The 10,747-nt window shown below is 34.2% G+C and overlaps 1 pseudogene; it reads right to left on the reverse strand.

Moving 5' to 3' along the window:
* Positions 1-655: 655 nt before the first annotated feature.
* Positions 656-2,440, reverse strand: LOC149549325 (DNA glycosylase/AP lyase ROS1-like; annotated as a pseudogene).
* Positions 2,441-10,747: the final 8,307 nt, after the last annotated feature.

The raw sequence follows: 10,747 nt of genomic DNA on the forward strand, positions 1-10,747 counted from the left end.
TCTAATTATCTTACTGATTGGCCAAATTGATAACAATAGAACAAAACTCTGTTTGTTTATCATTCCCAATTCAACACCATGAAATAACACCAGGTACAATTGGACATAAAATAAATGGCCCTGGACTTGATTGTCTCTGCAATCAGCTTCATGCCAAAATTTTGCCGACCCCTATATGCAATGAAAAACCTAAAATAACATGCCCTCTCCTCTACTCCAGCTCTCTGACTATATGCAAGGAAAAGAAGCCCTCTACATGCAATGAAATGAAATATCTAAATGAAAATGCCCTCCTCTTCTACTCCAACTCTCCGACTGTATGTAGAAAAGGCCGAATGCCTCTCTCAAAAAAAGATTTACAATAAATAGCCTACGCCAAGATGCTTGTTCAGCTTCTCCTTATGATGGCTTTTTGGTTTCATAAAACTGAATCTTAAAATGGTCTTGACTTTTCAATTTTGTAACCGCCTCAAGAAAAATAAAATCCTCTATATTCCTTGACACATGGCCTTTTCATTTTAATGGAAAATGAAATTCATTTCCTTGCTTAATAGAACAATTTTCTCTTATGGCCTTGTCCTGCTATTTGGAAATTAACCTAGTGACACATGTCACTAGAATCCTCCAACACCTTCGGTTTGTCTTTGAGAATCTTTTATGATAACTTTGCAAACATATGGACAAATGGAGGCATCGTATCCTTTCCTTGATATATATCTATGCTTCGGGCCTTAAGACCTCTAAATATACTGGGAATTGATGTACTAAAGTATACAGTGCACCGTCGCAAATTCCAAATCCAATTTCTTGGAACTTTTTTTGGATGTGAACTTGTTCTATGATCAGCAAACACCTCATTAACTTGAAAATAAGTTCCATTTAATGGAAAACACCCTCTCATTGCTGTTTTGCAAGGTATCAATACTGTGCCCTTTACAACACCGTCATTAATGCCTCTTGTAGTTGTACACGAACTGCAATTTTCTTGTTCACATTGATATTAATCTATTCAAAATACAACATGAACCTGTTGTTAGCACTCTTTCTACTTTTTCACCTGGACTCCATATAGCTAGAAGATAAGAGTAAGGATCATCTAGTTCTCTTGGGTCAAACTCACTCAGAAGTTGATGATTGTCTGGAATCTCATATACTTGATGCTCAGTCTGAAGTCGATTGACATTTTTTTAGCTTAGGTAAGGGTATTGAAACAGACTCAAGAGGTGCAACTACTAAAGCTGTCAATGTGTCTATTGTATCTAAGTGTTGGGTGCCACTCTCAAAAGATTTGTAAATCTGTAATGCATTGTCATCACAGTTCAATTTGATAATAGGAATTTCTTCAGAATCCATATCAGATGAATCATGTGGTGCATTTTCTACTGAAATGTCTATGCTCTCATGCTGTGGAGATGAAGGCTCTTCAACAATAGGTTCATGGGTATGCATCGATGTTGATATGTTCCTCAGAAAAATATTGGCCAAATCTAGGACATATGGATCTTTCTGATAAAGAATATTAAATGAAGATATTGGAGGTAGAGCAAGTGGAATAAGGGGATAAGAATCTTGTTGAGTTGTGGATCAAATGAAGAAATTGGCACTGATAATTATTTGTCAACTGGAGCTGGAAGGGCTTGTCGTGCACTCATAAAAGCACTTGCAAAGTGCTTGCAGTTAAGCTTCATTGGACACACATTATAGTTTGGCTTGCTTTTCTGATAGAAAATCTTTCCAAATGTAATCAACTAATAGTGAAGTTCGTAAAGAGTTCGCTGATCAAGTGTGCACAGTCATGGCCATAAGTACTGATGGATGCTGTTCAAATAAGAGTACTCCTCTAGTTTATGTATCAAAAGACTTTTTGGGAGTGGAGCAAGTAGAACCCATCCAAAATGTACAACTATCTGTGCAACATTTGTGTCCACCTCTGTTGGTACGCAAATGGTTTTGGAATAACCAAAATGAAAAATCCTGTCATGCCAACTCTTGTGCTCAACAATAAAACAAATATATTAGACTTTCTTTGGAATTCCTTCACCATTTCACCTCGACCTACCACTAACGAAGACCCATCTAGTCTAAGATACTTGTACTTTCTATAATTCATATAATCTTTGAGTATGTCAACCATCTTTATCATCTATACAAAAAGTAGCACATGATGGTTATCAGCACGTAGCTTCTTCAACAAAGCGTCTAAAGTGTGCATCTTTCCAGAATCTGTAACCATCTTTGAAAAATCAAAACTTTGGAATGGAAGAAAAGTTCCAAATGTTCTGTGGGTCAACTCAAGTAGTGGGTGTTGGGAAGCTGATTTAGAATCTATTTCTTGTATCAGATAATGAGATTTATTTGGCTTTGCAAGACCATTGAATTCAGATGTGTGAGCAAAACCCACAAATAGCCTTTTCATCCATGGATGATGGAGTTCTTCCATTCTCTAATATGAAAATCTTCTGTCAAAGCATATAATATCTGTAGGAGGAGTAGTAACTGCAAGAACAAATGAGTAAAATGGTCTATACTTTCTTGCTTTCCTTGAAAAGCCATGGCTCCTTCATAATCAGGGTTAATTCTTTTGTGACTTGGTAAGGTTCAACATAATGTAGGCAGAGTTTTATGATAAAAAAATTCATAACCCTATCCTTTCTTATCTTCAAAGGAGATAATCATAATTTGATTTGGAACTGTCCCAAATTCTGTTACCTTCATAAGATTATAGTAATACTGCTAGCATTAACGTACCTTCTTAACGTGATTACTTCAATCAAAGAGAATTGCATCCATAGTCTTGTATTAATAAAAAGACTTCTTTCCAAAGTTCTATTGTTTGGACTTTTCTCCAAACTATAAACAATCTAATATGTGATTCAATCTGTGACTGTTTATACTCTGTTGTTGAAAGCCATGTTGGCACATATGCATTCATTTAGTATAAGAAAGGTTTCAACAACTGAATGCACAAGGAATAAAATTTGAAACTTCCAAAACCAATTTTGTCAATTTGTTATCCATATGTAAGCTTTCTCAATTCTTGAAAATCATAATCCCCAACCATTCTTTTGCTAAAAAGATCATTAATTGAAAGATCATAATCTTTTCTAGATTGGGGGCTACAACCTACCCAATTAATGAGACCTTGAAAACATCCCACCCGGCTTAAAAAAAGATGGAAAATGAAGGGAAACCTGGCAAAGATTACCTACCTATAAAGACTTAGACCTAGACACTAGACTGACTTGACATTGAAAAATGATGGGTGACTGAAAGTCAGGCAACAATGACAAAGTTAGAATTCAGACCATCCTTCCCAATGTTGGAAATACTTTTATAAAATAAGGATTGCAAGAAGCTTAATATTGGGAAGACACATGTCATTACATGACATCAAAAACAAGTTACAGAGAAGAAAAACCATTACAAACATTCTTTGCAACTGAAAGATATGGGAAGTAGGTCAAAATTTGATAACTAACATCTTGATATTTAGGTTCAGTCTTTATTTGTACTGTAGGTGTATCCAAAACAAGCTAGTGCAAATGTAAGATATCCTAGTATAATCCCCTTACTTCCTCTATTTTTTCTTCATCTATCCTCATAATCCATCCTCTAATTACTTCCCATGGGAAAATAATTGATCTCACCAATTACCTCCCACACATAAATCTCTCTCTTTGCTGGCTAGTTAGTTCCTCTAACAATTTCCAAATCATTAACAATTTTTTTTCCATCTAGCATTTGTAATAGCCTTTGATTATATTACAAATTTGTTCATATCCACTTCAATTTTGAACAAAGAGTTAATCGAATTATAGAACAAGTTATTGTCAACATCCCCATCAAAAATAGTTGCAACCTTTTCCAATGCCATGATATGGTCAAATGACGTTGACCACTCTTGCCAATCCTTCAACTTAATTTCATTATAAATAATTGGGGAAATAAAAATATCAATGACTTCATTCATTACCTTCACCTTACCTTGGATTACTCATGACTTGGCTATAAAGAAAATAACTAGTTCTTTCACCATTTCTAAGGGCTCTTTTATTGTGATTTTTTTAAAGGAATCTTTGGATTCTTAGCCATCAAAATAATTCATTTATCAAACAAAGGAGTGTATGGGCCCCATTGATTAGAGATAGGGGAGAGCTATGTCAGAGCTTCTTTGCACACATACTCTTCTCTTTGAAAAGATATAAAAACACGGTGGGCATGTTGGGATACTCTTTTCAATACCTATATCCTGTGATGTAACATTCCCTTTAGTTTATGTACCTTTAGTTGATCATTTTTACTTGGAGCTTGAGTCTCCATCATAGCAATTGCCTACTTAGTTCTAACTGCTTTATCCTCTATGACTCTTTCTAGTTCATCAATCCTCATTTCACTTTTCTTCCATCTTTATAAGTTGCTCCTTCAAAGTAAGAATTTCATTTTCTAATCCTTGTATTTATTCCTACATCTTTTTCACCCTATGCTCTAATACACCGCAATTCTTCATACAACTTCTTGGTGTTGATGTATTCTCTAAAGGTTTGGGAGAGACAATCTTCAATTTATGCCACTTTGACCTCATTCATGAAAGAAAAGTGCTTTAGAGCACTTGACATTTCACTACCAGTAGTGGAATCCAATGTCCATATAATGGCACTACCTTGAGCTATATTTTGGACATCCGTCAACTCATGTTTATTTGTTTCAAGAGAAAAAATCCACATAGATAGTGTTTTACTATCAATGTTAAAATTAATACCTCTTTGTTAGTTTTGTGCACCAAAAGATTCATATGATATTGATTTATCTTGCATCCTTATTTGATCTAGCACAAATACTATTCTAAAATCCCAACCAAGCACCAATAACATACCTCTCCTCCATACAAGATATCTAGCCTAACTGTCACAGTCTCACTATCCAGATCATAGGCTAGAAGCTTCTCTATGAGCTCTTCAGTTTTCTCTTCAATCCCTCTTGGATTTAAAATCAATGCTCATTCATTTTTCTTGATCTTATAAAGGAAAATTTTAAATTCTTCTATTCTAATGAACTAATAATCTTCCAAGAATTTTTTTGCTTGAATGATCCTATCATCCAACCTTGTTGCAGTTAATTACAAGTCTATCAAGGAACTATCAGCTGCCTTCACTCTCTCTTGTAGGAAATTTTGTCTCATGTCAAAAAATACTAGCTCCTTCTACACATTAATTGTAATGTCCTATCCTTAACCTTTTTAGGCATATGGATAATCCTCTTCCTTTTATTTCCCTTAGCCACCCATGTAGACATTTTAGGCCGATCATCTCCATCTTCTATTTCTACATCTGGTTTAGGAGAGTATAGATTTAGTTTTTCTTCTTCTCATAGGTCTTGTGGTAATTGAGACATGCTATGGTAATAATTTTACAATAAATTCTCAAGCCTAAAAGGATAGGCAACATCTAAGAAAAAACACTTGAAATCAGGGTCATTCTTCTTTAATTCCAATTCTACCCTTTCAATGTCCTTAAACTTTCTTAGTCTATCCTCCACATCACTCTCAATCAAACTATTTCTAATTATTTATTCTTAAGGAAATTAATTTTTGTTTGAGAGAGTATTGTTTCTAATTTCTTTAAGGGCATTCCTGACTACATTCTCAGTATCATATATTCTTCAAGGTGCAAAAGAAAAATTATAATGTCTCAAGAAATCATGAATTTGATCTATGGATTCTTTCCCAATTGTAAAGTCACCAATCTTAAAACATCTACATAAGAAGGTTCCTTTATGTATCTTAGGGCCTAGGTATTACCTATCCATCATGATGAGTTTCCATAGGAATTCCATTATTCCCAACCTAGTAGGTATATATCTTGGCAATATGTGTGGGGTTTGGGGGAAAGCATAAACTCTCATGAATGAAATTATTTGAAACAAATATGCATCTCCCTAATTATGATCTAACCTAGCATCATCCTTTAAATAAATAGACCTCAAGAATATGCTAATAATTTCTTGAATTCTATCTTGCTAGGCACACAACATTTTCATAACAATAGAGCTGAAATCATTGAAAAAAGACACAAAGTTAGAGTAAGGGAAGTGTCTATCCCATACTTAGGTCCAAAGTTGCACTGGTAAATCTCCATCAAGATCTAAAGTTTTCTCAATGAAGTCTATGCTAAAGTAGCCAATATTCTTTTACACAATTGGATGCATCAATAATGAATAGTGATGGAATTTGAAGTTTTCAAATTCTCCCCTCTTAGTAGCAGAAATATATTCTTGCATTTTCTCAACAATTTAATTCACATAAGCATATTTGATGTTTGTTAAAGGGTCTTGAATGTTCGGGGCTATGAGGTAAGTACCTCTATATACCATATCATAACCATCACTCCTGAGTTCCTTGTATAGACCATAGATTGTATTTTGCATATAATTATAGAATTTGTTCACACTGAGCATCTTATCCACTTTATTAGAGATGTGTCCAACTAATTTTAGATCATATGGAATGTGGTGGATCATCACACTACTAGTATAAAACTCTACATTTCTCTTGAAAATCTTTTTTATCCATGTCTACGCTCATTTGGCCTTCAAGCCCAAAACCTTCAATAAAAGAGGCACGGTCTAGTGTACATAGCACACTCCTATCCTTGTTGTGGAAGGATTTCATTGTAGAGTTATAGGATGCTACTAGAGATTTCAATAAATCTACATCTACATACACCTCAAGGCAGACTAGATTTTCCAAATTCCTCCATAATGGGTTTGTAACCGGTGACTTCTTAAATCTATTGTTGTAGAAAAAAATGAACAACTCATACCCATTTTTGTCTGGGCATATGGCATCTCTGCAATACATCTAGGGATCACTAAAATTGTGATCATATGCCAAAATAACATTCGATGATCCAAGTAGGAGCCGAGCCCATTCATCTACATATTTATTTGGCTTCCTCTGTCTAGTTTTTCCCATTATTGATGATGATTCTTGGACTTTCTCTACATCATTGGAATTTTCCTCGTCATCTCCAGTTTCAATAATTTTATCTTTGAAAATTGACCCTAGATTCTGAGATTCCCAAGAAACAATTCAATAGTCTGAAATCTTGATTACTTTGCAAGTCAATAATTCCTTCTAACTTTGGCAGCTACTACTTTCTCAATCCCAAAGAATATATTTATGTTTGAGAATGCTCCATCAACTCTATTTATTCCATTAAATGTCTATATGCACAAGGATTCAAGTTTTATAGTAGTAGTGTCACTTCAATATTTTTGGCAATGTCAACAACCAACTAATCTTTCTTATTTTATGCCAATTTTTTTGATTGGTTAGAAACCCTTGTCCTTTTCACATTCTACAAATCCCTTTATGCACCTTTATCTTGTTAGGGATTCCAATTTTACACTCCATTGAATCTCCCTTTTCATCATAACTCTGTGAACCTTACTTCCATAGATCTTCGATACTATGTTCAATAGTTTATCATATAGTTATAGACCTTAACTATTAAACTTCTTTTAAGCCATAAATTTATGCTTGTAGTTAGAAAATCCTCATCACAACATCAAAAATATTTGAGAATGATCGTCCAATATTACATTCAACAATTTTTGTAACTTTGGAAAGCATCAAAATGAACCTTATGATCTCACATTTAGCCTTTAATTGTAACACTAGACAACCTTTTATAGATCACTTACAACTCTACACAACCTTTTATAGTTGTAGCCTTTTCCAATGCCATGATATGGTCAAATGATGTTGACCACTCTTGCCTATACTTCAAGTTAATTTCATCATCAATAATGGGGGTGTTGGTGTTTTAAAACCACTGAACAACAAAATGTTCAATACCAGAATGATAACACTTACACAACCTAAGTATCAGCTAATTCCCATCATCAGCTATATGAGTAAACCGTTTGGACCCAACTTTAACAAAACCAAAGGATGGTTTCCTACTCTTTTGGCTCCGCTAAACCAAGGTGAGTGTACCTAGGGAAATTTTTAATGCACACTTCTGTGTAAAGATTCTTTCAGTTTCATTCTGATTCTCATCTATTACCTCACTAACACATGCACAGTTTACCTCGATTCTTTCAAGATTTTCAAACTTGTATATATCCCTTATTCATAGATCTGGTCCTAATTCTCTTAGGATTTACAAATATTCCTGGAAATAGTAGCTACCTAAGACTTAGAGAATATATATAAATGAGTATTGACTAGCATTTAAAACCTTAGACACAATTGAATAGAAAATGATTTTGATTTTATAAAATGATTTGATATGCAACAATAGAATTCATCCTTCTTACTTTTGACTCATGGGACTAGTGCCTTATCCATTGGGAAAAAAATTGACTATTGGTGGGAAGATCTAATTCAAATACCTTGTAAATGAATTGATTAATTGTACTCACCCATCTCCATTCTTATGAAATATCCTTTCAAGAATTCAAAAACCCTACTGATTTACTGAAGCATTTCTATAATTTCTTTAATTAAGAGCAACAATGAAATCAGTATATAGCCCATCCAGATTACATTCATCCAATTAAACCTTATTTAAATGACTTCAAAGTATACAAACCCATGAATTGGAGATAGAAATTGATGACATAGATATAATGCAAATACCCCTTTGTATTATCTTTTTCATGTGACTAATACAATAACCAGTAGAAGACCAATTGAATGCCCAGAATAGATTGCCATTTTTGTCAATTCAATTTGTTTATCAGAAAGTACAATGGAAGTAAACTCAAAACCTCTGCATACTATTGGACCGACTATAATGTACTTTTCTTGAAAAGAACAAAATTTACACAAGTCTTAGACCATCACATTGCCTTGAAAACTCATCTATATAGATATGAGTTGCAACAAGCAAAGGGAAAATGTGATTGACAAGTGTCCTTTTATACTAATGAGTAGACTAACCCTTTACAAAAATATCCAAACACCTCAACTCAAAAAGAAACAAAAAAAATTGCATATGATAGCTAGAGCATAAAATCATCAATTTTGTCCTTTTCTTCAACTGCTCCCTGTTGGTAAAGTTTTGATTTCTGCGATTGCTTCCCAAACAAATATTTCTCTTTTAGTAGGCCATTCACATTCCTTAACTGTTGTTAGTTCATCAACAATCTTCTACCACCTGACATCAATAATAACCCTTCCTTCTATGGTAAACCTATTCATTTCAGTTTCAACCTTAAAAAGGGTATCAGTTAGTTCATTGAAAAGACATTCATCAATACCATCTTGGAAAATGGATACCACTTGTGGCAAGTCTATAATGCGACCAAAAGAACTAGACCACTCACTAAAATCTTTTAGCTTGCCATCAAAATCAATAACAGAAAGAATTAAAGAATAGAAACCATTTGTCGACACTTTCAATTTGCTTTGGATTACTACCAACTTCCTCGTGAAGATTTGCAATAAGTCTTTCACTTTATCCATACCCTCCTTCACAATAATAACTTTATCTGGGAGATCTAGATTTTTAGCTAACAAGGGTATCAACCTATAAAAAAATTGCATTTATGGTCCCCATTTTTGAAAAACAGGTTCAAGCCATGTAACTGCATCCTTGCATACCTGTTCTACAGATTGTAGATTGATGAATGTATTATAAGCATCTTGAGATATTCTTTTCAGAATATTTATTCTATGATTTAATACATTCATCAAGGCATTTTTCTTGGTGTTACTGTCATATTGGGAAGCTTCTGTTTCCACACTAAACATAAGCACTGGCACTGTTACTCCTATAGGTATTTCTTCTGTTTGGGTCCCTGCTTCTACATTTTGCCTTCTTTCTTCCTCTTGCCTTGGTGTATGCTCTGCCTCTATAGCTGCCTTGAGTTGTTCTTTGAGGGATATTATTTCTCTTTCCAAAATTTTAATTTTCTCCTCCAACTCTTCTATTTTTTGCTTCTGCACATGGCTCATTTTGAGCTCTTCTTCATATACTTTCCTAATATCCAAGCACTCATTACACATTGCAGCTAGATTATCTTCTATTTCATCTACCTTCTCCTCATTCATAAGAGCAAAATGTTTGACCAAGCTGGAGATCTCCTTCTCAGTAGAGCTTTCTAATGTCCACACAATCATATTGCCTTGTGCAGTCTCCTGTATATCCATCATTTTGGACTTTTTAGTGTCGGGGGCGATGCTCCATACTACTAGGGTTTTTGTATTTAGATTAAAACCTGACCCTCTCTTGAAACCTTCACTACTGGTGGCTTCATAACTAATGGCCTTATATTGTCTTCTCATTTGATCTAGAACAAAGGCCTTCTCAATGTCCCAATGTGGTATTAGAATCATACCACTCCTATGTACCAACTCCCTAGCTTCTGCAACATTCATTGTTTCACTCTTAGGATCATAAGCCAATAATTTTTCAACTAATTCTTTATTCTTCTCTAGATCCTCTCCTAGCATGAGACTCAATGTGAGCCCATTTTGTTTAATTTTATAAAGAAAACTTTTAAACTCTGATGATCTGATGAAATCATCATCCTCCATGAACTTTTCAAATTTAATGAGCCTGTCATCCAATCTTGATGTTGCAACTTGTAGATCAGTAGAGTCCTTCCCTACTTCTATAGCCCTTTGGTGAAAATAATTTTGCCTAATATTAACAAAATATTCACTACTTCCAGACATTACTTGTAGGGCTCTGCTTACCACCTTCTCAAGGATGTGCATTATCTTTTGTCTCTTATTTCC

The sequence above is a fragment of the Cupressus sempervirens genome, chromosome 7 (assembly GCF_028749045.1).
Source record: "Cupressus sempervirens isolate cs-2001-9-10 chromosome 7, ASM2874904v1, whole genome shotgun sequence".
Lineage (NCBI taxonomy): Eukaryota > Viridiplantae > Streptophyta > Pinopsida > Cupressales > Cupressaceae > Cupressus > Cupressus sempervirens.